This window comes from Piliocolobus tephrosceles, chromosome 15 (assembly GCF_002776525.5).
Source record: "Piliocolobus tephrosceles isolate RC106 chromosome 15, ASM277652v3, whole genome shotgun sequence".
In the NCBI taxonomy this organism is placed as follows: domain Eukaryota; kingdom Metazoa; phylum Chordata; class Mammalia; order Primates; family Cercopithecidae; genus Piliocolobus; species Piliocolobus tephrosceles.
This window is the reverse complement of record NC_045448.1, coordinates 90,681,626-90,704,258: the sequence shown is the minus strand read 5'-3', so window position 1 is coordinate 90,704,258 and position 22,633 is coordinate 90,681,626. Positions and strand designations below refer to the sequence as shown.

The window sequence follows — 22,633 nt, the reverse complement described above, 5'->3', positions numbered from 1 at the left end:
CACCCAGTAGAGAGGCAGTAAAGGGTGGTGTCACTGATGCAGGCTTGCTGAGGTCACCAGCATCTTCAGCTTTTGTGAAGGGGCTGGCGGGCAGGCATGCTGCACCTCTGCAGGCTGCCCTGAGTTTGCCCAGGGTGGCAGTGGTGGGAAGTGCCAGCCAGCACAGAATGAGGGGAACCCAGGTAGCAATTAAGTGGGGATAAATAGCCATTACCAAGGAGGCCTGACAACTGCAGGAGACCGCAGTCTATTCACAAGCAACTGCTTATTTTCCCATTGATCCTTGGCGGGATAGGGCCTTGCCTTCTGCAGCGCCCCAAATAACAGGCTCGCAAAGCCCAGTGCTAAGAGGTGGCATCTGAGAAGAATCCGCTCAGGTCTTCCTGTCTGTTTCATCTTAAGGCCTGCCAGGAGAAGAGATAATTACGGGTCTGAGATTTTGTTCCATCATAGACAATGGAGGGATCAACACATGCCTCTCTGAAATCAGATTAACAATTTTTTAAAAGGTTTCAGCTCAGGAAGATACCAGCATTTCCCACAGGTTTCAGTTGGATGAAAAAGGAGAGATTGAGAAAAAAGAAGGAAAGGAAGGAAGGGAGGGAGGGAGGGAGGAAGGAAAGGAAACTTGATGATTCGAAAAACAGAAATCATCAACATGGAGTGTGCTAAAGAGACTTTGCTTTCCTATTGTCCCGTCCCTTTCCCCCAGAATATCTTTCCCTTGGCTTGTCACCCAACCCGAAAGGCACCCATTCAGGACTTATTCCATTTGGAGCCAAGAATCCCTAGTGAAGCCCAAGCTCTCCAGGGAGGTTTCCCTGGGTGTTAGACCCTCTGCTGGACCTGCCTTTATCCTTCAAGGTCACTATAAGGCATGGTTTGGGTCTCTTTAGGGAGGCGGTACAGTCTAGAGTTAAATGCACAGGGTTCAGAATTAAATTTCTGCATTTGACTAGAGCCCTGTATTCACTAGTATTGACCTTGCACAGGCTACGTGACCCATGGCCTTATCTGAAAAATAAGGAGAGCAGTGCCTTTCCTCTAAAGCTAGTCCCTGGGATCTGATGACGTAATATATGGAAAGGCACTTAGTTCGTAGCAGGGACCTGTACATGTTAGCTGGAATTTTCCCCACCCCAATGAGGGGAGTAACCAGTCCATCAATGAGGACTGAGCGTACAGAAGGGGTTGCAAACTCACATGGCTTCAGTGGCCCAGTGATGATGGAGACTAGTTAAGCAGGCAGGATGTCACTTTTTCTTTCTTTCTTTCTTTCTTTCTTTTTTTTTGAGATGGACTCTCGCTCTGTCACCCAGGCTGGAGTGCAGTGGTGCGATCTCGGCTCACGGCAACCTTTGCCTCCCGGGTTCAAGCGATTCTCCTGCCTCAGCCTCCAGAGTAGCTGGGACTACAGGCAGGCACCACCACACCCAGTTAATTTTTGTATTTTTAGTAGAGATGGGGTTTCACCATGTTGGCCAGGATGGTCTCAATCTCTTGACCTCGTGATCCGCCTGCCTCTGCCTCCCAAAGTGCTGGGATTACAGGAGTGAGCCACCAGACCTGGCCAGGGTGTCACTTTTCAAGAACCACAACACTTTTTACAGCAGTGTCATGTAATTTGTTTCCACTGTAAATGACTCCCTATTGAAATTAGAGGCATTTACCACTCCCCCCAAATCTAAGTCAGAAATGTTTATATTTCTTTGGTTTGGTTTTGTTTCTACAATAAGAATGTATACTTTTATAATAATTTTTAAAAAAAACCAATGAAGATTTAGGCTTGCTTCCACAGCACATATGCTAAAAATTAGAACAATACAGAGAAACTTAGCATGGCCTCTGCACCAGGATGGCATGCAAATTCCTGGATCATTCCATTAAAAAATAAATAAATAAAGATTTGGGGTAATAAGAGAGAGAGAAGGGGAAATTGAGATGAATAAAGCCTAGTTTAAGCCAGAAAGGAAAAGTCCTTTCTTTTTCTTTTCTTCTTTTTCTTTTCTTACCCTCCCTCCCTCTTTCCCTCCCTCCCTCCTTCCCCGCCTCTCTCTCTGTCTCTCTCTTTGTTTCATTCTTTTTTTTTTTGAGACAGGGTCTCACTCTGTCACCCAGGCTGGAGTGCAGTGGCACCATCTCGGCTCACTGCAGCCTTGACTCCCTGGGCTTAGGAGATACTCCCACCTCAGCCTCTTGAGTAGCTGGGACTACAGACTCAAGCCACAATGTTCAGGGAATTTTTGTACTTTTTGTAGAGACATCATTTTACCATGTTGCCCAGACTGATCTCAAACTCCTGGGCTCAGGCAATCCATCTGCCTCGGCCTCCCAAAGTCCTGGAATTACAGGCATGAGCCACCATGCCCGGCCAGAAAAGTCCTTTCATATTAAATGATATTTTTCAGCTTTATTGAGGCATAATTGAAAAATAAATATTGTGTATATTTTAGGTATACGTTGTGATGTTTTTATATACGTATACATTGTGAAATGATCACCATAATCAAGCTAATTAGCATATCCATCACTACTCATATTTACTTTTTTGTTGTTTTTGGTCGTAAGAACACACCAAGTCTTTTGTGACAGTTTTAAGAGTGAAAGGAGTGGGTGAGGTGCTGTGTCTCCTGTCTGTAATCCCAGCACTTTGGGAGTCCAAGGCGGATGGATCACTGGAGTTTAGGAGTCAAGACCAGCCTGGCCAACATATTGAGTGTCCCTCTCTACAAAAAAACAAAAACAAAAACAAAATTAGCTGGGCGTTGTGGTATGTGTTTGTGGTCCCAGTTACTTGGGAATCTGAAGTAGGAGAATCCCTTGAGCCCTGGAGGTCAAGGCTGCAGCTACTACTGCATTCCAGCCTGAGCAACAGAAAAAAAAAAGAAAGAAAGAAAAGAAAATAGTGGAAGGAGTTCGCTGGGTGTGGGGGTTCACACCTGTAATCCCAGCACTTTGGGAGGCCGAGGCGGGCGGATCACTAGGTCAAGAGATCAAGACCATCCTGGCCAACATGGTGAAACCCTGTCTCTACTAAAAATACAAAACAATTAGTCCGGTGTGGTGGCGGGTGCCTATAGTTCCAGCTACTCTGGAGGCTGAGGCAGGAGAATCGCTTGAACCCGGGAGGCGGAGGTTCCACCAACCTGGGTGACAGAGCAAGACTCTGTTTCTTAATAAATAAATAAATAAATATATAGTGGAAGGAATCACGGGACCCGAGTCTGCCCACAATGGCTATCCCTAGGTCTGAGTAGGCTGTAAGGAGCTTCAACAGGGATGGCTCACACAGAAGCTGTGGCTCTGGGCCTGGCAAATTTCTGATCTGCAGAACAAGGACTCAGAGAGGCCGTGAGGTGGTGCCAGGTTAGATGTGGAATCACAAAAACCGGGTCCCAGTACTAGCCTCTGAACTTGACTAGCTCTGGGTTCTTGAGAAATTCTCCGAACTTATTTGAGTCTCACTTTCTTTGTCCCCAGGATGAGGATCCAGGCAGATACCTCGCAGGGTGGTTGGGAATATTAAAGGGATTATATGTGTGAAAATCATCTGTAGGTTGTTAAACTCTGTGTAAGTGTACATTACAAAAGAGCTGAATTTGTAATCTGAATGTCTAGTCCTCACTTCCTCACTTGCCAATCTAAGCATCAGTTATCTCCTATAAAAAAGGGATTTAGAAATCTTCCTCCTCTACCTTAGCAGGTTGTTTGGAGGTGATGTCCAGTCTACTCAGTGTACTTGGAAGTGCATTGGTTGTGGAACAGGTAAAATGTAACAAGAATAAATGACTTTTATTTGTATTATTTATTTTATTTTTTTTTTTGAGACAGAGTCTCGCTCTGTGGCCCAGGCTGGAGTGCAGTGGCCGGATCTCAGCTCACTGCAAGCTCCGCCTCCCGGGTTTACACCATTCTCCTGCCTCAGCCTCCTGAGTAGCTGGGACTACAGGCGCCCGCCACCTCGCCCGGCTAGTTTTTTGTATTTTTTAGTAGAGACGGGGTTTCACCGTGTTAGCCAGGATGGTCTCGATCTCCTGACCTCGTGATCCGCCCGTCCTGGCCTCCCAAAGTGCTGGGATTACAGGCTTGAGCCACCGCACCCGGCCTTTGTATTATTTCTATCAGAATTGCTGCACTATCTAGCACAATGCCTTGCCCCAACAGCTATTTGGTGAATTAAAATGATTCTGATTAATTTCATCCTATCACTCTCTGGTAAGCAACTATGGTGGTTTCTTATTGGCTGCAGGATGCAGCACAAGCTCCTCTTCAATCTTCATACCTCTTTCTAATTTGGTCCCACCCATGTAAAAATAAATAAATAAAACTTGAAGGCCAGGTGCAGTGGCTCACGCCTATAATCCCAGCACTTTGGGAGGCTGAGGTGCGTGGATCACCTGAGACCAGCCTGACCAACATGGTGAAATTCTGTCTCTACTAAAAATATAAGAATCAGTCAGGTGTGATGGCACACGCCTGTAATCCCAGCTACTTGGGAGGCTGAGGCAGGAGAATTGCTTGAACCCGGGAGGCAGAGGTTGCAGGGAGCCGAGATCACGCCATTACACTCCAGCCTGAGCAACAGAGCAAGACTCCGTCTCAACAAACACACAAACAAACAAAAAAACAACCAACCAAACAAACAAACAAAAAAACCTTGATTGAGGTATAGTTATGTACAGGAGAGGGACCCATTTTGGTAGTCAGTTGGCTTTGTTTTGGTACATAAAGTCATTTACCCACCACCCAGTCAAGATGTAGAACACTTCCTTCACTTCACAGAGCTCCCTCCTGCCCCTTTGTGGTGACTGCTCACCCAGCTCATGGCAGATCTTATTTCTGTCACCATAGATCAGTTTTGCTTGCTATAGAACTTTATATAAATGAAATACACAGTGTAGTATTTTTGTCTGGCTTCTTTCACTCAGCATGATCATTGTGAGATTAATCTGTGTTATTGCATGTATCAATAATTCATTTTTTTTCTTGTTGAGTAATATTCTGCTGTGTAGATGTACTTCAGATTATTTATCTAGTCCCCCATTGATGGACATTTGGTTGATTTCCAGTTTTCAGCTATTATGAATAAAGTTACTGTTTTAGTCTGTTTTTGCTTCTATAATATTAGAATTCTAGACTGGGTAACTTGTAAAGAACAGAAGTTTATTTCTCAGGGCTCTGGAGGCTAGAAAGTCCATGATCAAGACATCAGCATCTGGTGAGGGCTGCTCTCTGCTTCCAAGATGGAGCCTTGAACACTGCATCTTCCAGAGGGGAGGAACACTGTGTCCTCACAAGTGGTAGCAAGTGGAAGGGAAAAAAAGGGTCTAATTTCCTCCATCAAGCCCATTTATAACAGCATTAATCCATTCATGAAAGCAGAGCTCTCCCGGTCTAAACACCTCCCCAAAGGCCCTACCTCTCAGCACTGTTGCATTAGGGCTTAAGTTTCCAAAACATGGCCAGGCATGGTGGCTTGCACCTGTAATCCCAGCACTTTGGGGGGCCTAGGCAGGAGGATGGCTTGAGCCCAGGAACTCAAGACCAGCCCGAGCAATATAGTGAGAACCTATCTTTACAAAAAATAAACAACCAGCCAGGCATAGTGGTGTGCACTTGTGGTCTCAGCTACTCAGGAGCCTGAGGCAGGAAAGTTGCTTGAGCTCCGGAGGTGAAGGCTACACTCAGCCATGATCGCACCACTGCACTCCAGCCTGGGCAGCAGAGCAAGACCCTGTCTTTAAAAAATAATAATAAAATAAGTTTCCAATACATGAATTTTGGAGGGACACATTCAGAATATGGCAGCTACTATTATATAAACATTTATATGGAAGCGATTTTGTGGACATCTGCTGCTACCTGGAAGTGGAATTTGCTGGATCATAATATAGGTGGTTTTGCCCTTTTTTTTTTTTTTTTTTTTGAGACAGAATCTCGCTGTGTCACCCAGGCTGTAGTGCAGCGGCACGATCTCAGCCCACTGCAACCTCTGCCTCCTGGATTCGAGTAATTCTCTACGAGCAATTCTCTGCCTCAGCCTCCAGAGTAGCTGGGATTACATGCACCTGCTACCATGCCCTGCTAATTTTTGCATTTTTAGTAGAGAAGGGGTTTCACCATTTTGGCCAGGCTGGTCTTGAACTCCTGACCTTGTGATCCACCCACCTAGGCCTCTCAAAGTCCTGGGATTCCAGGCATGAGCCACAGCGCCCGGCCGTGTCATTTTTATATGAAACTTAAAATCTGTGTTCAAAGGTGGTTGTACCATTTTACCCTCCCATGATCTGTGTATGAAGTTCTCATTGTTCCACATCCTTGTCAACTCTTGCAATTATCAGTCTTTTAACACTTAGCTATTATTGTGGTTTTCATATGCATTTCCTTGATGACTCATGATGTTGAACATAACTTCATGTGCTTATGAGCCATTTGCATATCTTTTTTGGTAGTTTCTGTTGAGAATTTTAAACATTTAAAAAACTGGGTTGGGGGCTGGGCATGTTGGCACACACCTGTAATCCCAGCACTTTGGGAGGGATTCTTGAGACATTCTCTGAACCTTTTTGAATCTCACTTTCTTTGTCTCCAGGATGAGGATACAAGCAGATACCTCACGGAATCGTTGGGAATATTAAAGGGATTATATGCGTGGAAATCACACACATAATTTCCAGACAAGCTGAAGTGATCCTGTGGCCTCCACAACTACTTGGGAGACTGAGGTGGGAGGATCCCCTGAGCCCTGGAGGTTGAGGCTACAGCTACTGCACTGCAGCCTGAGCTGATCACTTGCAAGGCAAGATGATCACTTGAGCTCAGGAGTTCAAAACCAGCCTGGGCGACATAGCAAGACCTCATCTTAAAAAAAAAAAAGGGGTTGGTTTTCTTATTATTAATTTGTATGAATTATTATTATTAATTAATTTACTTATTTAGTTTTGAGAAGGAGTTTTGTTCTTGTCACCCAGGCTGGAGGGCAATGGTGCAGTCTTTGCTCACTACAACCTCTGCCTCCTAGGTTTAAGCAACTTACCTGCCTCAGCCTCCCAAGTACCTGGGATTACAGATGCCCACCACCACACCTGGTTAATTTTTGTATTTTAAGTAGAGACAGAGTTTCACCATGTTGGTCAGGCTGGTCTCAAAATCCTGACCTCAGGTGATCCTCCCGCCTCAGCCTCCCAAAGTGCTGGGATTACAGATGTGGGCCGCACACCAGGCCTGAATTATTTCTTATTGGGATTCAAGACATTTGCTACATATGCACATTGTGAATATTTTCTCCCAGTCCCTGGCTTGCTCTTTTATTATCTTTGGAGAATAGAAGTATCTATAAAGTCAAATTTATTTATTTCTTCTTTAACATTTTTTGTGCCCTGTTCAAGAAATCTTTGATAACTTCAAGATTGCTTTTTGTTGTGTTTTGTTTCTGGAAGCTTTCTGATTTTGGTTTTCATGTCTTATCTGTGATTAATTTCAAATTAATTTTACATGTAGAGTGAGATTGGGTTGGGATTAAATTTTTTTCCTTAAAAGATACACAGTTTCAGCACTGCTTTTTAAAAATAACTTTCTTGGCCAGGCCCAGTGGCTCATGCCTGTAATCCTAGCACTTTAGGAGGCTAAGGAGGGTGGATTTTCTGAGGTCAGGAGTTCAAAACCAGCCTGGCGAACATGGTGAAACCCCATCTCTACTAAACATACAAAAATTAACTGGGCATGATGGCAGGCGCCTGTAATCCCAGCTATTCAGGAGGCTGAGGCAGGAGAATCACTTGAACCCAGGAGGCGGAGGCTGCAGTAAGCCAAGATCATGCCACTGCACTCACTCCAGTCTGGGTGACAAAGCAAGACTCTGTCTCAAAAAATAATAGTAACAATTCAACATATTTAATAGATATGAAACTATTTGGATTTTTAAATTTCTCCTTGGGTTAATTTCGATGTTACTTTTTTCTTTTAATTTTTTAATAATTTTTCTTCTTTTAATTCTAATCTGATGACAGATAAGATAAATTATGTTTTTGAAGGAACCCGTCCATTTTATCTAGGTTGTTGAACATATTGGCATGAAGTTGTTATGATTCTCTTATTATTTGTTTATATGTGTAAGATCTATAGTAAATAAAAAGGACACTCCTGTGCTGAATGGGAGTTGGCAGAAAATCTCTAAGAATCTTTCTAATGGGAGACTTCAGGATTGATAACCTGTCATGGAATGAGAGACCATATGGGCTTTCTCTGCAGTCCTCTGCTTCTAGATTTTCTTAGTTCTTCAGCTATTGATCAAAAACAGGAATTGTGTTCTCACCAGTAACATCCTTTCCTTTTTACTTCATCTTCCTTTCTCTCTCTCCCTTTTAGAGGAGTTGCTCCAATCTTTTACTGTATTGCAAATGAACTTAAAATGGCAATTTAAATTTGCAATGGTAATTTGAATGCAGTGGTTTCCTTAGCAACAAAAACTTATTTGTGGTTCAGACTTTGGAATTTAAAAAATCTCAGAGGTCTAATTAGTACTTTTCCTGAGCAAGTCATTTACAACCAATATTTTAAAAACCCAATATAATTTTAAAATAGTGAATTAAGATTATTTTATCACAGCAGGTACGTGGGGCTTTGGATTCCCCAACCTCTTCCCACAAACTTCCTGGAACTAAAACTTAACAAAAATTCATAACACAGTGCCAGCTTCTACAACCCAGCAAGTCCAGCATGGATGAAATACTGACCACAAAAAGACAGCCATTCTTGCCAAATCCCTGACCATTTTAACCCAGTAACAGACATAGTTTAGTATTAGAAAGATTTCATTCCTGGGTGGCACAGGCATATGGGGTCAAATCCTCCTCCCAAACCACCTGCTATCTCCTACCTCCAACACATACACACAGACACACACACACACACACACAGTAGTGTTCTGCACTGTTTCTTCTCCAAATTATCAAATTATCCAGTGGTCAAAAGGTATTTGGTCCCATCCAGTCTCTCTCAGTTTGTGGTACGACTAATTTGTTAATGGGGCTCCAGAAGGAAAGTGTCTAATGTTTCTTCTAATTGGACATGACTGCTTCAGAATGACTGCGGCTGCCAGCCAGTTCTCACTGTCCCCGAGGCTGGATAATAAGCTTCTGCCATCGGGCCCTGGGTCCTGACCAGGACCATCTGCGGTAATGAACTTGGAAGGCTCATTGTAGATTGCAAAAAAGGAAAAGAGAGAGAAAAGCACAGTCCAGCTCTTGTCAAGAGGCTCAATTATGGCTTCTGTCAGCTTAACAAAAGAAATTCAGAAAAGCTAGGATTGGAAGGGGTGGGAGGGAGCAGGCAAAGAAGGACGGGTGATGGGGGAGACCCATGATGGCAGAACCAGACTGAAATTCTTCCAGGACCAAGGTTTCTGGAAGGAGAAGCTCAGAGGTCACCACAATAGGGATTCAGTTCCCAGCGTCCAAACGTGAGGCTCTGCAGTCGTGGGCACCAGGGGTCAGGGTTCACTGCGTGTCACTGATTTGAGGGTACAAGCTTTTCCCTACTCGCTGCAAATCCCCATCACCCACACTGCAGAGGGATGGAGCCTATGTGCACATTATAGGCTGATTAGTATTATCATCATTGTTGATTGTTTTCTAAGACAGGATCTCGGAGCATTAAGATTTTTTTAAAAAGCCCTTTTATTGTGAAATGATACATATACAGAAAAGTGCCCAACACGTAAATCTATGGCTTAAGGTATTATATAAAAGGAAACAGTTGTAACCAGCACTCAGACACAGAAATAAAACTTTGTCAGAAGCTTCATCCTGCCCCTTCCTGATTGTAACACCTTCCATCACCCCAAAAAAGAAGTCACTCCCCTGACTTTTATGCTGATAAGTTCATTGTTTTCTTTATAGTTTTATCACCTAAGTAGGCAACCCTGAACATTTTAGTTTAGATTTGAGTGTTTTAAGCTTTATCTAAATGGGAACTAACACAGTGTATATTGGTCTGGCTTCTTTAGTTCAACATTGTGAGATTCATCTAGGTTGTTGCATATGGCCATAGTTGGTTAATCATGAGAGTGGGTTTATAGTTGGAGTATTATGTCATATAAATATAGCACAACTTATGTGGTTAATTGCTGAATGGTGCTTGGGCTATCAAATATATTTTGTCCAAGAACAATGCTTTTAGGGATATTCTTGTCCATTAGTACACATATCTCCAGAGAATACAGCTAGAAGAGAAACTGCTGAGTGATAAGCATCCCAGAGAGATTTGACAAGACTAATTCTTGAGTCACTGTAAAGAGCTAGAGAAGAGACCACTCATTGGAAATTTATCTGTTAGATCAGGTGAGGTGGCTAATGTTTGTAATCCCAGCACTTTGGGAGGCTGAGGTGGGAGAATTGCTTGAGCCCAGTTCGAGACCAGCCTGGGCAACATAGCAAGATTTTGTTTCTACTAAAATAAAATAAAATTAGCTAGGCATGGTGTTGAGTGTCTATAGTCCAAATTATCTGGGAGGCTAAGGTGGGGAGATCACTTGAGCCCAGGAGGTTGAGGCTGCAGTCAGCCATGATTGTGCCACTGTACTCCAGCCTAGGTGACAGTGAGCAGTGGGACTCCGTCTCAAAAAAAAAGAAATTTTTCTTCTGCCTTGTGTGATTACCAGCCTCCAAGATGACCTTGAATGATCCCCACATTCTGATATTCCTGTTGTTCTGCAGTTTCCTTCCACACTGTACAAAAGTGGCTGTAGTCAACTGAATAGGGTAGAAGTGATGGTCTGTGACTTCCAAGGCTAAGTCGTAAAAGACATTGTGACTTCTACCTTGCTCTCTTGGATCACTCCTTCTGGAGGAAACTTGCTGCCATGTCATGAGGCTCCTCAAGCAGTCTTATGGAGAGGCCCATCTGGCAAGGAGCTGAGGCCTGTAGTCAGTGTAGATGAAGCATCTGATTCTCCAGCCCCAGTCAAGCCTTCAGATGACTGCAGCCCTGGCTGTATCTTGACTTCAACCTCATGAGAAACTCTGAGCCAGAAGTACCCAGCTAAGCAACCCTTGCATTCCTGACTCTTACAAACTGTGTGAGATAACACATGTTTGTTGTTTAAGCTACTAAGTTTTGGGATAATTTGTTATGCAGCAATAGACACCTTGGTTTATTTAGACTGGCCGAGGTCAGAAAGCAAAGCATTCCCAAATACCAGCTGTTCAGAAACAACCTATAGTATATATTTATCTTCTCCTCCTACTTGGCTTAGAAATTAAAATGGTAGTCACCATCAGGTTGAGTTTTTATTCCTGTTCTCTATTATCTCTTCTGTTTTGTCTTCCCTTCTTTCTTTCCATCCTTTCTCAACTGCCCCTCTTTGACCTAAAATTAAAGTGATAAGAATTCCTCTCCTTTCCTCCTCTCCCCTCATATTTCCTCCTTTCCTTTTCCTTCCATTCCCTTCACATTTCCTCTCCACCTTCTTTTCCTCTCCTCTGCCCTTGCCTGTCCCGTCCTGTTCCCTTCTCTCTTCTCCCATCTGCTCCCCTTTGTTCTTCTCCTCTCTTCTTTATTCTCTTGATTCATTTATTCTTCCACTTCTACTTTCTCATCTCCCGGCCCCTGCCACTCTCCCCATTTCCCTTTCTTGCCCCAGGGAAGAAAAACAAGCTTTGCCTTGGCTGGGAACCCTGGCAAGAAGAAATGAACCATTTCTAACTGTAGGGTTTGGATGTTGTCCTTGCTAAACCTCATGTTGAATTGTAATCCCCAAAGTTGGAGGTGGGGTCTGGTGGGAGGTGATTGGACCATGGGGACGATTTCTCATGTGCCATCCAACAGCTTTATGTTAAAAGATGTGATCCTGTTCTGGACGATAAGTGTTATTTATTTATTTATGTATTTTGAGACAGTCTTGCTCTGTCGCCCAGGCTGGAGTGCAGTGGCACGATCCCAGCTCACTGCAACTCCCGCCTCCCGGGCTCAAGCAATTCCCCTGCCTCAGCCTCCTTCAGCCTTCCAAGTAGCTGGGATTACAGGTGCCCACCACCATGTCCAGCTAATTTTTTGTGTTTTTAGTAGAGATGGGGCTTCATCATGTTGACCAGGCAGGTCTCAAACTCCTGGCCTCAAGTGATCCACCCGCTTTGGCCTTCAAAGGTGCTGGGTTTACAGGCATGAGCCACCGTGCCTGGCCATGGACACTAAGCATCTAACTAACAATTCCAGCACCAAGGCAGTGGGTCACATCTTACCTGCTCAGCTCAAGGCAGGTGCCAGAGAGGTTGCTTTAAACTTCTGGTATCTCTTTGGAAGGTTATATTTCCCTAGCATGACACCAATTTGCAGATAGCTCTTTGCCTTCAAATTTACCTCAAATTTATATTATTACATAAACACACAGTTTACTGTAAAGTGCTCACACAAAATAGGAATAAGTAGAGGAAAAGAAAAATGCTCTTTTTCCTATTCTTCCACTCCTGCTTGGTGTGAGGCTTTCTGGACCTTTTTCTATATCCACACAGACTGGTGGCTTTGTTGTTTTTACATGAATGGGAATACACACTCTATATGTGCTGTGATTTTCTTCTTTGACATGCAATATTCAGTACCATGGACCTCTACCCATGCCGGGACTTACTGATCTACTTCACTCTTTTTAATGGCTGCATATGTACAACCATTTTACCATTCCTTTCTTGAAGGGTATTTAAATTCTTAACAATTTTTTTCTCTTAAAAAATGGCCAGGCTGGGCATGGTGGCTCATGCCTATAATCTCAGCACTTTGGGTGGTGGAGGTAAGAGGACTGCTTGAGCCTAGGAATTTGAGACAAGCCTGGGCAACATAGTGAAAGCCCTTATCTATTAAAAAAGGAAAAAAAAGAAAAAAGAAAAAGAAAAGACTGGTGTGGCGGCTTTCACCTGTAATCCCAGCACCTTGGGAGGCCAAGGCAGGAGAATCGCTTAAGCCCAGGAGTTCAAGATCAGCCTGAGCAACATGGTGAGACCCCCCATCTCTACAAAATAATTTAAAAATTAGTTCGGCATGGTGGCGCATGCCTGTAGTCCCAGCTACACAGGAGGCTGAGACAGGAGGATTGCTTGAGCCTGGGGAAATCAAGGCTGCAACAAGCCATGATTGTGTCACTGCACTTCAGCCTGTGCAACAGAGCAAGACCCTGTCTCAAACAAACAAAGAAAAAAATGCTGAGCTGAGTGTGGTGACTCATGTCTGTGATTCCAGTGCTTTGGCAAGCCAAGGCGGAAGGATTTCTTGTGGCCAGGTGTTCAAGATCAGCCTGGGCAACAAACTTAGACCCATCTCTATAAAAAATAAAAATAAATAAAAAAATTAGTGAGGAGTGGTGGCGCGCCTATAGTTCCAGCTACCAGGGAGGCTAAGGTGGAAGGATCACTTGAGTTCAAGAGTTCAAGGCTGCAGTAAGCTATGATTGCACCACTCCACTCCAGCCTGGGTGACACAGCGAGACTCTGTGTAAAAAAATAAAAATAAAAAATGTTGCAATAAGCATCCTTTTAATGTTGTGGGGTACTATATGAATATTTCTTCATACGGGCTCATAGGTGGATATCTTACATCTTGACAGTTACTGTCTAATTGCAACAAACCCGAAGAGAAAGAGGCAGTCAATCACTGAAGGAGTCTGGAAAACACTTCAGGCTAAAGGACCTTGAAGGTGAAGGCAGAGGAGAGGGGCACAAGAGAGCTAGACCTGTACTAGAGGCTGAAGGACAGTGGGATGATTGACTTTAGTGAGAAAGGAGAAGAGGAAAGTGACCTTAACTGAGTTTAGTAAGATAAGGTTGGCTCAGTCAAGGAGGGAAATTGCGAGACTGCATTCTATCCTCCGCAGTATTTGGCACCATTGAGAGGTATTAAACAAGAGTGGCCCTGAAGGGCTGTGATTACCTGATGCCTTCAGGCACTCACCTTGAGGTCAAAGTCAGCCTTCAGCCTTAGGTCACTCATAGACAAAGATACAGGAGGCTGCCTGGATTGTTCTGGATATAACCTGAATGATTCAAGGTCCAATACAGTCAGATCTCTGTTTCTATGGGTTCTGCATTGGTGGATTCAACCAACTGCAGATTGGAAATATGTGGATCAACACTGACACTGGAGAAAGAAAAAAGAAAAAAAAAATTGGAGAAAAAAAATTGCATCTGTCCGTGTGTGGTGGCTCACGCATGTAATCGCAGCACTTTGGGAGACGGAGTCGGGAGGACCGCTTGAACTCACGAGAGTTTAAGACCAGCTGGGTAACATGACAAAACCCATCTCTACAAAAAAATACAAAAAGTAGCTGGGCATGGTAGTGTGCACCTGCAGTCCCAGCTACCAGCTACTCGGGAGGCCGAAGTGGGAGGATGGCTTGCACCTGGGAGGTGGAGGTTGCAGTGAGCCGAGATTGACCACTACACTCCAGCCTGGGTGATAGAGACAGATCTTGTCTCAAAAAAAGAAAAAAAGACTGTACTGAACACACACAGACTTTTTTCCTGTCATTATTCCCTAAACAATACAGTACAACAATGGTTTATATAGCATTTACATTGTATTAGGTACAATAATAAATCTAAAGATGATTTAGAGTATACAGGAGGATGTGTGTAGGTTATATGCAAAATACTATGCCATTTTATATAAGGGACTTGAGCATCCACAGATTTTGGTATTTGAGGGAGTTCCTGGAGCCAGTCCCTCTTGGATACCAAGGGACAAATGTACTTTTCAATTAAGTGACTTAGATGATGGCAGTAAAGTTCATTTTTAGTCATAAAGGTATAAATCCTTTCAAGTTTACGGGCAGCTCAGAGCTCCAGCCAGGCTAAGAGGGACTTAGACTTTAGGATGATGGGAAGGGAGTTTGGGGAAGGGTAGGAGAGATGGAGGCAGGGACAGGTGCACTGTTGAACCAGAAAGGGAAGAGGGCCTAAGGTTGATGGGGTGGATCAAATGCCTCATTGTGGTAGGAAATCTTGAAAAAAAGAATTTTTTAAATCAGTAAATATTTCAAGGCAGATGTTAGGGGAGAGGAGTTCCCAAGATTCTATACTTTCCTGAAGATAGGCCATCTAGAGGAATGGCTTCCAACATTTTTGGCTCATGTACCCTGTTATAGGATTTTTTAAACCTATATACTATTGTATATAATAGACATTATAATTTTTTAATTCGTTTAGTTTGAAAAATGTGATTTTTGAATATGTAAACACATATACATACATACATAATTTTAAAATATGATTGTTTGGGCAATTTATACTTATCCAATGTAATCTAAATTCCACAATGACTTTTATATTTATCAGCTACTGAAAAATACATAAACAACCTTCGTAAAGTTGGAAATTTTATATTTCTTTTTTTCTTCCAGAATCTTATCCTAATACATTTTTGCTTGAAAGTCTTTTATTGACCAGCCATATGGCTCATTCCTGTCATCCCAGGACTTTGGGTGGCCAAGAGGGGAGGATCGCTTGAGCCCAGGAGTTCCAGACTAGCCTGAGCACCATGATGAGACCCTGTCTCTGTGAAGAAGTTTAAAAATTAGCTGAATGTGGTGGTGCATGCCCCTGTAGTCCCAACTACTCTGAGGGCTGAGGTGGGAGGATCACTTGAGCCCCAGAGGTCAAGGTTGTCGTGAGCTATGACCATGCCACTGTACTCCAGCCTGTGTGACAGAGTGAGACCCTGTGTCAAAAAAAAAAAGAAAGAAGTTTATTATAATAATGAAGGCTTGAGATCATCATGGCTTGGACCAGATAGGTGGCAATTTTGGATCCTACCTCTTTGTTGGTGGGGATAGAACTCAGGGAGATAACCATACCAATTACACAATGCTGAAACATGGTGGAGTGGGATTCTCGGTAGCCTGTGGGTAGTTTGTGAGGATTAAAGCAAGTCAACATATGAAAAGCAAAAAAAGGGCTGGGCGCGGTGGCTCATGCCTGTAATACCAGCACTTTGGGAGATCAAGGTGGGCAGATCACGAGGTCAGGAGATTGAGACCATCCTGGCTAACACAGTGAAACCCCGTCTCTACTAAAAAATACAAAAAATTAGCTGGGTGTGGTGGCGGGCACCTGCAGTCCCAGCTACTCGGGAGGCTGAGGCAGGAGAATGGCGTGAACCTGGGAGGCGGAGCTTGCAGTGAGCTGAGATCCCACCACTGCACTCTTGCCTGGGCGACAGAGTGAGACTCTATCTCAAAAAAAAAAAAAAAAAAAAAAAAAAAAAAAAAATCAAAAAAAAAAAAACCATTAAGTGAAGAAAATAAAGTGTTATCAAGTTATTAGTGTTATTCCCTCTTTCAGTTCCTAAGACATATATCAAAAAGGCTTTTACAAAGTTAACAAATAGTTTTTAATTATATCTGTTACTGTTTCTCTTAGAGACACCTTTTTGATGAAATCAGGTTAAAAGCTATTTTCAAATCGGTAATGGTGCATTTTATAATTTTTCCTGACATCTGTGAACAAAGTTCCAAATATACACGCCACATTTTATTTTATTTTAATTAATTAATTACCTTAAAAAGAGAATAGAGATGACATATTGCTATGTTGTCCAGGCTAGCCTTGAACTCCTGACTTCAAGTGACCCTCCCACCTAGGCCTCCTAAAGTGCTGGGATTAAAAGTGTGAGCCACTGTGCTCAGCCCACATTTTAGTTTTAAAGATAATTTTGGAATATCTTCAATGAGCATGATATACAAACATGTATAACGGACACCTGAGAATTGAAGTTTAGTAATTTTATTTTATAATGGAACATGATTATGTTTAATAATAAAATATTTACAAATAAACTGATATAATGTCTAGGTTTTATTTCAAAATAATGACAGTAAAGAAGTAGGTGACAGTATAGATGAAAATATTGTCCATTACTTGAAATTTGTTGAAGCAGGATGTTGTTACATGATATTTCATTACACCATTCCTTCTAACTGAGCATATTTATAATTTTCCAAAATATTTATAATTTTCCAAAATAAAAAGGCCAGGTGTGGTGGCTCACACATGTAATCTCAATACTTTGGGAGGCCAAAGCGGGAGGATCACTTGATCTCAGGAGTTTGAGACTAACCTGGGCAATATAGTGAGCCTTATCTCTACTAAAAAGTAAAAAAAAAAAAAAAAAAAAGAAATTAGCCAGCTGTGACAGTCTGTGCCTGTGGTCCTAGCTACTTTAGAGGATGAGGCAGGAGGATCACTTCGGCCCAGGGAGTTCAAGGCTGCAGTGAGCTATGATCACACCAGCAATGGGTTACAAAGTAAGACCCTGTCTCTAAATAATAAATAAATAAATATTAAAAATACAAAAATAAAAGTTAGAAAAAAGAGACAAAAAACAAGTTATGTTTAAAATCATGGGTAAGCCAGGTGCGGTGGCTCATGCCTGTGATCCTAGCACTTTGGGAGGCTGAGGCGGGCAGATCACTTGAGGTCGGGGGTTCGAGACCAGCCTGACCAACATGGAGAAACCCCGTCTCTACTAAAAATACAAAATTAGCTGGGCATGGTGGTGCATCCCTGTAATCTCAGCTACTTGAGAGGCTGAGGCAGGAGAATCACTTGAATCTGGGAGGCGGAGGTTGCAGTGAGCAGAGATGGTGCAATTGCACTCCAGCCTGGGCAACAACAGTGAAACTCTGTCTCAAAAAAAAAAAAAAAAAAAAAAAAAATTACGGGTAAAAGCTGGGTGCAGTGGCTTATACACCTGTAATTACAGCACTTTGGGAGACTAAGGCAGGTGGATCACTTGAGGTCAGGAGTTCAAGACTAATATGGTAAAATCCTGTCTCTGCTAAAAATACAAACATTAGCCAGGGGTGGTGGCACATGCCTGGAGTCCCAGCTACTCAGAAGGCTGAGGCAGGAGCTTGAACCTTGGGAGGCAGAGGTTGCAGTGAGCCAATATTGCGCCACTGCATTCCAGCCTGGGCAACAGAGCGAGACTCTGTCTCAAAAAAAATAATAAAATAAAATCATGATTAGGACAGAATTAATAAGCATATCAACAGTTTAACAGGATGAATTAATCTTAATAAACGAAACCTCATTTTTAAAACTTCCGGTCATTATGTCTTAGATTGCATTTAAAGGAATGGAAGAAGCCAGGTATGATGGCTCATGCCTATAATCCCAGCACTTTGGGAGGCCAAGGTGGGCAGATTGTTTGAGCCCAGGAGTTTGAGACCAGCCTGGGCAACATGGTGGAAGCCCCCTGTCTACAAAATATACAAAAGAATTAGCCAGGCATGGTGGTGCGTGCCTGCAGTCCCAACTACTTGGGAGGCTAAGGTGGTAGAATCACTTGAACCTAAAAGTTTAAGGCTGTAGTGAGCCAAGAATCACTTGAACCGGGAGCAGAGGTTGTGCTGAGCCAAGACCACACCACTGCACTCCAGCCTGGGCGATAAAGCAAGACCCTGTCTCTAGAAAGAATATTTTAAAAATAAATAAATTAAAGAATAGAAGAAAAAATGAAAAGAGCAAACAAAGAAAAGGCATTGGTAAATAAAGCTTATAAAAGTTATATGGTATCCGCTTCAGCAGCACATATAGTAAAATTAGAATGATGCCAAGAATATTAGCATGGCCCCTGTGCAAGGATTTTTTTGTTTTGTTTTCTGAGACAGTTTCATTCTTGTTGCCCAGAGTGGAGTGCAATGGTGCGATCTTGGCTCACTGCAACCTCTGCCTCCCGGGTTCAAGTGATTCTCCTGCCTCAGCCTCCCAAGGAGCTGGGATTATAGGCATGCGCCACCACGCCTGGCTGATTTTGTATTTTTAGTAGAGACGGGGTTTCTCCATGTTTGTCAGACTAGTCTCGAACTCCCAACCTCAAGTGATCTGCCTGCCTCAGCCTCCCAAAGTGCTGGGATTATAGGCGTGAGCCACTGCACCCGGCCAAAGATATTCCTTAAATAAATTTTAAAAATTAAAAGTTATACTCATAGTGGTTATTGAGAGTATCAAACCCACCACATAAGGTAGAGAGGTTCAAAGGTAGTATTTCACTCTCCTGCTCAGACCCATCAAAATCTTCCCAAGGTCGCTTAAGATAGTCCAAACCCCCTGATAGACTCTTATCATGACTGGTTCTTGCCCATTTTCTTCAGCCTACCTGTCACCAAGCACCACCCCATCCCACACTCTGCTCTCCAGCCGTTAAATGTTTTTCTGACATTTCCACTCAACTACACATTTGGGTGTTGGAAAATTTGGAAGAATTCACTTGTAAATCCACTTGGGTTTAGTGTATTTTTTGCGGAAAGATTCTCAAATAGTCATTCAATTTCTTTTTTTTCTTTCTTTCTTTTTTTTTTTTTGAGATGGAGTCTCCCTCTGTCGCCCAGGCTGGAGTGCAATGGCGAGATCTCGGCTCACTGCAAGCCCTGCCTCCCAGGTTCACGCCATTCTGCTGCCTCAGCCTCCCAAGTAGCTGAGACTACAGGCGCCCGCCACCACGCCCGGCTAGTTTTTTTGTACTAGTAGAGACGGGGATTCACCGTGTTAGCCAGGACGGTCTTGATCTCCTGACCTCGTGATCCACCCGCCTTGGCCTCCCAAAGTCCTGGGATTGCAGGCGTGAACCACTGCGCCTGGCCCATCATTCAATTTCTTCAGTTGTTACCGAGTCTCCATGTTTTGTCTTTATTCTTAAGTATTTCTTTATTTTTCTTTTTCAATCCTAACTAATGTGTAGCATCAAGTAAGTTTTTTTTTAAAACTTGAGATAAAATTCACCATTTTAAAGTGTATGATTCAGTGGCATTTAGGATATTTATAATGTTGTACAACCACCACCTCTATCTAGTTCCAAAATATTTGAATTACCCGCAAAGGAGATTTCATTCCCATTAGCAGTCACTATCTTCCCTTCTGCTTAGGCCCTGGTAAACCAAGACTTATCTGCTGTCTGACTTCATGGGTTTGCCTATTGTGGATATTTCATATAAATGGAATCATGTAATACGTGACCTTTTGTGTCTGGCTTCCTTCATTTAGCATGTTTTAGAGGTTCATCTGCATTGTAGCATGTATCAGTTCTTCCTTTTTCTTTTTCTTTTTTTTTCTTTTTTGAGACAGAGTCTCACTTTGTAGCCCAGGCTGGAGTACAGTGGCATATTCACTCATTGCGGCCTCCATCTCCTAGGCTCAAGTGATCCTCCCACCTCAGCTTCCCAAGTAGCTGGAACCAGGAGCATGTGCCACCACACCCATCTAATTAATTTTTTTTTTTTTTTTTTTTTTTTAGAAACAGGGTCTCCCTATGTTGCCCAGGTTGTTTGCAAACTCCTGGGTTCAAGTGATCCTTCCACCTCAGCCTCCCAAAGTGTTAGGATTACAAGTGTGAACCATCATGCCTGGCCTTTCATTCCTTTTTAAAAATTGTGATAAAATATACAGAACATTGGCTGGGCATGGTGGCTCATGCCTGTCATCCCAACACTTTTGGATGCCAAGGTGGGTGGATTATTTGAGATCATGAGTTCGAGGCCCAACCTGGCCAACATGGCGAAACCCCATCTCTATTAAATATACAAAAAAAAAAATTACCTGGGCGTAGTGGCGGGTGCCTGTAGTCCCAGCTCCTCGGGAGGCTGAGGCAGGAGAATGGTATAAACCCGGGAGGTGGAGCTTGCAGTGAGCCGAGATCGCGCCACTGCACTGCAGCCTGGGCGACAGAGCAAGACTCCGTCTATAAAAAACAAAACAAAAAAGAAAAACAAAAAGAAAAACAAAAAACCTTCCCAGCAGCCTTTGCGTGAACAAAACGGCAGCCCCCATATCTCAGGGGCTGTCTCTTTCATCAAGGGTTTTGGGCTGGTGGTCTCGGCAGCCAGTTCTGGTGACTCAGTTCCAGTAAGAACTAAAAAACGTTTCACACCTCCTATTTATCAACCTAAATACAAAACAGAAAAGGAGTTTATGGAACATGCCTGGAAAGCAGGACTGGTTATTCCTCCATAACGTTTGGATCGTCCCATACATCTGGCCGGTACAGCTGGTATCTTTGATGCCTATGTTCCTCCTGAAGGTGATGCTCATATGCCATCTCTTTCAAAGGAAGGACTGAAACAGAGAACTGAACGAATGAAGAAGAATGTGGCATCACAATTGTCAATCCAGAAGATAAAAGAGTATGATGACAATTTTAAAACAAAGGACTTCCCTGAAAAAGCTAAGGATATATTTACTGAAGCTCACCTTTGTCTAAACAACTCACACATGACGGACTGCATACCTTGGTACCTGAACACTGTTTTCCAGACATGATCTGAGACATCAAATATAAGACCATCCGCTGGAGCTTCGTGGAATCTTTAGAGCCCTACCTTGTGGTTCAAGTTCACTGTTCAAGTCTGATGAACCAGGACAACATATATGGCCAGGTTACCGTAGGCATGCACACCCAGCAGACTCTGGCCATCTGTGACTGGTTTGGCTGGCTGATGTATGGAGGGGAAGATGTACCCAAGAATGTCCTGGAGTATGCTGTATTTGAAAAGCATCTGACAAACCCCTATAGCAGCTGGAGAATGCATGGCAAGATCATTCTCCCATGGGCACCCGCTAAGCACCATCCTTAAGATGGTTACGATCCCTGGCCCTCAGCTGAAACCAGGGGAAGAATATGAAGAGGCACAAGGAGAGGCCCAGAAACCTCAGCTAGCCTGATGGCAAGAATAACTTCTGGGGTGAAGCCTGGGTGGTGAGGCTGCTGGAAGCTTTGCAGTCTTCCATCTCCATCATGCTATAGAAAGAACTACCTTTGTTCTCTCTCATCCTGCTTGGGTCTTTTCAGCAGTCTCACCATCAACAACCATGGCTGATGGCTGGCCCCAGGCAGGTGGTGGGTATAACACAGCCATGGATCCTCTTCTTTTTAAAATTGTATGTCTAGCTTCTGAGTATAGATGAAAGGCAGTATGTTTCAGAGAACATAGGATACCAGTTTTTCCCATAGCAGGGACTGTGGGAGATAACCAGCAGTATTCTCTTTGTAATCACAGGGCAGGGATCAGTTTGAAATAAAACACTGTCAGAATGTGTGGGGGTCAGGGGGCGGGGAACAGAACATACAACTCACAATTTAACTTTTTTTTTTTTTTGGAGACGGAGTCTTGCTCTGTTGTCCAGGCTGAAGTACAATGGCATGATCTTAGCTCACCGCGACCTCTGCCTCCTGAGTTCAAGCAATTCTCGTGCTTCAGCCTCCCAAGTAGCTGGGATGATAGACATGCGTCACCACACCCAGCTAATTTTTATATTTTTGGTAGAGATGGGGGCTTCACCATTTTGACCAGGCTAGTCTTGAACTCCTGAACTCAGGTGATCCACCCACCTCAGCCTTCCAAAGTGTTGGGATTACAGGTGTGAGTCACCACGCCCGGCCCAATTTAACCATTTTTAATGTACAATTCAGTGGCATTGAGTATATTCACATTGTTGGGTCACCTTCACCACCATCTATTTCCAGAACTTTTCGTTATCCTAAACTGGAAGTCTGTACTCATTAAGCAGTAACTCCTCATTTCCCCCTTGATAACCACTATTCTACTTCTTGTTTCTATGAATTGGACTATTCTAGGTTTTCCATATAGTGGAAT

General features: G+C 43.2%; 1 non-coding gene and 1 pseudogene across 1 annotated transcript; both read left to right on the top strand.

The window, feature by feature from the left end:
* Positions 1 to 1,786: 1,786 nt before the first annotated feature.
* On the top strand, positions 1,787 to 1,890 carry LOC111528211. The gene has a single exon (XR_002726908.2). It is a non-coding gene; the product is annotated as a U6 spliceosomal RNA (small nuclear RNA).
* A 7,457-nt stretch (positions 1,891 to 9,347) lies between these two features.
* Positions 9,348 to 21,701, top strand: LOC111528193 (annotated as a pseudogene).
* The last annotated feature ends 932 nt before the right edge of the window (positions 21,702 to 22,633 follow it).